This window comes from Cotesia glomerata, linkage group LG4, assembly GCF_020080835.1.
Source record: "Cotesia glomerata isolate CgM1 linkage group LG4, MPM_Cglom_v2.3, whole genome shotgun sequence".
Classification (NCBI taxonomy): Eukaryota; Metazoa; Arthropoda; class Insecta; order Hymenoptera; family Braconidae; genus Cotesia; species Cotesia glomerata.
This window is the reverse complement of record NC_058161.1, coordinates 4,457,324-4,463,953: the sequence shown is the minus strand read 5'-3', so window position 1 is coordinate 4,463,953 and position 6,630 is coordinate 4,457,324.

Here is a 6,630-nt window from a genome sequence, read left to right as displayed (position 1 = left end):
TCAACAAAACAAGACTTTATGATTGTTGTCATTACTATTATTATTTTATTATTATTATTATAAACTGGCGAACAAAGAAAATTGAAATTTAAAACGTGGTAGCCACACCCGTCGCATCATTTACTGGATACATATTTAATCTGATAAAAATCTAACTAAGCGGATTCAGTTGATCATATTATAAAGTGATTGAAAATTGAAATATTAAATATTATCCCCAGACTGTAGTATTTATAATACAATTATATTATTATTTAATTTGATTCAAGTTTATTCTTCATTGTATTGATGTGGTATATCTACCAAGCACAGTAGCAGATTATTTTATTGATCGAATTCGACATCAGTTATGTATGTATAATGTAATCAAACTAAAGGTGATGATGTGGATTTACAACGACCATTTTATTGATACGGTGTATGTATGTATATTATTATTGTCATTATAAATGCATAAATGCTATGAACTTTAAAAAGTTAACACCTGTAAATAAAAAGAAAAATATGCTCATATAAATTCATATTGTAAAACGAGCATTATTAAATCTATAACCCTCCTATACGATGTACATGAATATATAGAGATATAATACCGAGTTCTAGATGTATAGCATTGTATAGTTACGTATAGATTTAAAAATGCATGGAAAAAATTATAAGAAAGAAGTTATAATTTTAGGTAATATTATTTATAATATATAAATTTATCTCAAAACTTATGCAATAAATAATGTTACAAATTTATATCAATTTATTTCTCCTTTTATTAGTTTATAGTTAGTAAGTTAAAATTTCGACCTTTTCACTATAATTTTAACTAGCAACCTTGCAGTCACTATGTGACTTGTGAACTATAAATAAATAAAATTTTGCTTTATTAAATAATTACTTTTGTAAAATTGCACTGTATTTTCTTGAATATTGACGTTTTTAAAAATATAAGCTCATCCCGATGTTACACTCATCAAGAGCTTTCATTTGAGTACCCACATGCATTTTTTAATATTTTTTATATATATATATATATATATATATATATATTAGAGTGGTCCAAAAAAAACATTTTTATTTTTTTTTTCAAGTGCTGCTGTCTCAAAAACTTTTCTTAGGTATGAAAAAAATTCTCTCCAAAGCGCAGCTTGATATCTCAATTCCTAATGAAGCTCAATGAATTGTTATTTTCCCATTTAAATAACACGTAAAAAAATTTTATTTACGTTTTCATCCGGTAAAACTACGAAAAAAATTTTTTTTTGTATTTTTCGTCAATTATCCTTCTAGGAAATTTAATTCTCTAGAAAAAGTACTGAAGTAGTTTTTTCGTAATCTTAACGAGTAAAAAGTTATTAAGCTTTAAATACTCGCAATAAAAGAAAATTCAATCAGATATGATTTTAGAATCCATGTTGTATCACATTTTCTGTTTCAAAGTATTTGATTATGTAATTTATATTTTTTTCTTAAAAACATGGTATACAGTCTGATATCGGTAATTCAGTCTGGACCAGTGACAACAAATGATAATTTAGTATATCGGTTTGTTTATTTGAACCACATGTAAAATGCACTGAAGCAGATTACCAGACTTTGTAAATACTCTAACCACTGCTTAAAAAATTTTAACTAGATAATTTACTTTTAGCACTCTCTTGCGGCCTACATGAAGATATATAGTAAATTAAATTTTTTGTTGACAATCAGTTTTTTACCCTAACCTAGCTGCATTTTAATAATTATGTCTTATAAGTCATATAAACTAAAATAAGAAAAAACCAAAAAATTAAATCAGTCTTAAAGATTATATTGGTTGTAAGTTTATTAGCAATTTCTTTATAGTTAAGCTTGTCTATTTAAATATGTGATGACTCCTGAGATTAGGCAGTTTTACGCACGAACTCTACCTGTTTATTTATCATTTTTTTAATGATTGAATTCAAAAATAAAAGAATCAATTCACGAAGACTTCTATTTACGTACTCCTGCAAAGTTCCATGATTTTTCATTCGGTCAAAAATGTCCCAGCATCATGTTCAAAATTTAAATATTCACCTGTCCTACCTGTCCTACATGTTCTTAAATAAAAAAATTTACTTCAGTATACATCCGGAAGTACTAGCTTGCCCTCGATTCAGATTCCGTAATGAAATTCAAGTTCAATTTTGAAAAATCACTGCTCATAGGAAAAAATATCTAAATTGTAATGAGAGAAATTATTCATAATTCACAGTTAATACTTCATCTAAAGACACGTGTTAATTATATTAGAAACAGTCTAATTTGATAAATTTTGAAATCATTACATACAGTTACCAAAAAATTTTTCGAAAAGTTGCTTTGAAACTATCTTCGTTTAAATTTTCTTTTGTGCGAGTATTTAAAGCTCAACAACTTTTTACTCGTTAAGATTACGAAGAAACTACCTCAGTACTTTTTTGTAGAAAATTAAATTTCCTACAAGAATAATTGACGAAAAATACAAAAAAAAATGTATTTCATAGTTTTACCGAATGAAAACGTAAATAAAATTTTTTTACGTATTATTTAAATGGGAAAATAAAAATTCATTGAGCTTCATGAAGAATTGAGATATCAAGCTGCGCTTTGGAGAGAATTTTTTTTTATACCTTAGAGAAGCTTTTAAGATGATAGGCAAAAATCTATTTTTTTTTGGACCACTCTAATATATATAATATCTATAAATATATAAAAAAATCAATATGGGTACTCAAATGAAAGGTCTCGATCAGTGTAACATCGGGATGAGGTTATATCTTTAAAAATGTCAATAGTTCACAAGATACAATGTTATTTCTTAATTATTGACATTTTTTAAGATATAAACTCATTTCGGTGCTACACTCATCGAGACCTTTCATTTAAGTACCCACATGACATTTTTTATATATTTTATATATATGGTATTTGTGAAATATATAAATATATAAAATATATGAAAAATTGATGTGGGTACTCAAATGAAAGGTCTCGATCAGTGTAACATCGGGATGAGTTTATATCTTTAAAAATGTCAATAGTTCACAAGATACAAGGTAATTTCTTAATCATGTATCTAAAGATCAAGAATTTTCGAATTATCTTGTATCTTGTGAACTATTGACGTTTTTAAAGATATAAGCTCATCCCGATATTACACTCACCAAGAGCTTTCATTTGAGTACCCACATGCATTTTGATATATTTTTCATATATACATATATACAATATATATAAATATATGAAAAATCGATATGGGTACTCAAATGAAAGGTCTTGATGAGTGTAACATCGGGATGAGTTTATATCTTTAAAAATGTCAATAGTTCACAAGATACAATGTCATTTCTTAATTATTGACATTTTTAAAGATATAAGATCATTTCTTAATTATTGACATTTTTTAAGAAATAAACTCATCCCGATATTACACTCATCAAGAGCTTTCATTTGAGTACCCACATGCATTTTGATATATTTTTCATATATTCATATATATAATATATATAAATATACGAAAAATTGATGTGGGTACTTAAATGAAAGGTCTCGATGAGTGTAACATCGGGATGAGCTTATATCTTTAAAAATGTCAATAGTTGACAAGATACGAAGTCATTTCTTAATTATGTTAAATTGCACTGTACTTTCTAAACTATTGACGTTTTTAAAGATATAAGCTCATCCCGATGTTACACTCATCAAGAGCTTTCATTTGAGTACCTACATGTATTTTGATATATTTTTCATATATACATATATTATATATAATATATATAAATATATAAAAAATTGATGTGGCTACTCAAATAAAAGGTCTCAATGAGTGTAACATCGAGATGAGCTTATATCTTTAAAAATGTCAATGTATCACAAGATACAAGGTCATTTCTTATGTATCTAGAGATAGAACATTTTCAAATGCAGCCTAAATACTTTTCATCATAAATTAACTTTCGGTGAGAATGATATGCAACCTTACAAAGCCACTTATTCAAATCAATATCTTTGCAATGACTCCAAATTTCGTTAAAAAACCCGATTTTATCATATGACTATCCTGAACACAAAATTTTTCTTATTCCCCTAATAATATAGATTATATACGAAGAAGAATATAAATTTTACAGAATGCAATTTTTTTACTCATACAATTTTTATATTTAAAAAAATTATTTTTTAATTTTTTGTATTACAAAAAATTGCCATGTGTGAAGATATAGTATTTTATAGAATTAATAATTCGCTTGGTCATACAGTAAATAATCATTATTACTAAAAGCCCCTTTTCAGTATTTTGTATAAAATTGAAATTTGTCATCGAGTAATTTATTTTGACAATTTATCCCTCAAACCGAAAAAAATCACGCCCTTACGCTTTTTTGTACTGCCTATATTTACTCAATAGTCAATTGTCAGCATATCTGTTCACAAAAAGACGGTCGATCCTCCAAAAGGTAATATAATAATAGTAAAGTATAAACTTTGTCTGCCTACAAGGTGTTGGATTCTGCACAATGCAACGCACAACAAAAGTTAACTTCTGTCTCAAAGTCACCAACCACTTTCATTTCTTCTCAGTTCTTTTACTTGTATGTAGGAAGTTAACTTTGTACATTGTTTCCAAACTTTGCGCCATATTATGTAATATTAAAAATAGATCCTTGTAAAACGGTCGAGAGTTACAATATACAATATACAATATGTAATATTTAATACTACAGTTACTTATTCATCTAAATTTAATGCCATGTGCAACTCGTGGGCGTGACATTGCCCATATGCCATGAGCATAATCATACAAATATATCCTCAATACTCGACATAATATCCCTCGTAATTTAATTATATTGAATATTATATGTTACATTTCATGTTTTCATTTTTCAAAACCAAATGCCTATTCAACTTTTTAATTTCAGATCAATAAAAATTACACAATAAAATTTATTATATAAATTGTGTAAAGGGGTGACTTACTGAAGGTCATTTTTTTATGAAAACAATTAGTATTGTAATGATACTTAAATTTACAGACATCTGACTATTTAAAAAAACATTTTTAAACAAAAAATTCTAAAAGTAAAACTTTAGATATTTTTTTTCAATATTTCTTACCACTAATTTATTTATAAATTAATTCACAAATTTATTTGTAATTTTTTTTTATTCTGCTTGTTTTTACGGTGGTAATATCGAAAATATCAAAAAATTAATATTTCGATAGCTTTTTTGCCTTCAAAAGTTGGAAAAAATTTTGCCTCTTATGTTTTTGGATAAAATTTCTATTTTATCTTTTTTTGATATATTTTTTTTTAAATTTATAAATTTTTTTAAAAATTTGTTAAAATTATGATAATCAACTTTTTATTTTGTAATTGTTCATTTTTTTATGTATCTTTAAAAAAAAAATTATATCAATAAAACCAAATAGAAATTTCGTTAAAAAAAATGAAAATGAAAATTACCCACTTGTAAATATTTACCAAATTTTTAGATCTATTTTTGCATTTTTAGTTTTTAAAAACTATTTTTTTTTTTTAATTTATTTTCAATATCTAAATAAAATTTTTTATTATTTAAAGTGTAAATTTTTTAGTATTACAAATTTTTAAAAATCTAAAAAAATCAGTAACTGTATTTTGAAATAATTTCATTAATTTGTATTAATAATAAATAAATTGCAGCTTGCGATTCTAGCAGGGCCTGGAGGTGGTGTTGAAGTTGAGCAAAATTTTCTAGATCGAAAACTAGTAGCTCTGACTGCATACTTCGGAGAACTTCTCAAGGACTGTTAATAAATATCAATATTTAAAAAATAATTCTCAGTGTTAATATATCAACGAAAAAAATAATCCCAAGTTATCTGAGTGATAACTATTAAATTTATCAACCTCCTCAAAATTGTACAATACAACATGCTTTTTATTTACACCGACGTAAGTATTCCACAAAACAATGCGTTTTAATTGATACTTTCAACGGCTTCCATAAACAATTATTTTAACTTTTTATTGTAAACTTGTATCGTTTTATTATATTATAAATAAATAAACCACCAAAACATACAATTATTTCAGTTGTCATCAACTAGTTATCAAAATCAACTATGATTTTTAGTTTAAACCTTTTTTACAAAAAAAAAGAAGATATAACACTGACTTGAAGAAAGTTCCTGACTAGTTCATCAATAATCAACAACATTAGTGAATTTTTAATTAATTATTTGGAACAAAATATTGTGTACATGAATATTTATATATTAAAATTAATATCACTTTAAGATTCAACATTGAGAATCGTTGGTTCAATATCTTCAGGTTGACGCTTAAATTTATCAATTTCCTCAAAATTGTACAATACAAAATGCTTTTTATTTACACCGACGTATCTGATTTCAATATCATGCACAGAAAGAAAAATTTCTTGACTAAAGAACAAAATTCTTGGCTCAAGAAAATTTGTCGGGTGCCTGAAGGAAGACCGAAGTTATGTTGGCCGAAGTAAAAATTTTTCGTAAATTCTATTCTTGGTGGAAGTCATTTTTTCTTAATTCAAATTATCATAAATACTTGATTCAATAAATTTTTATATTTGATCAAGATTTTTAGATACTTTAGGGAAGCAGCGCCACCT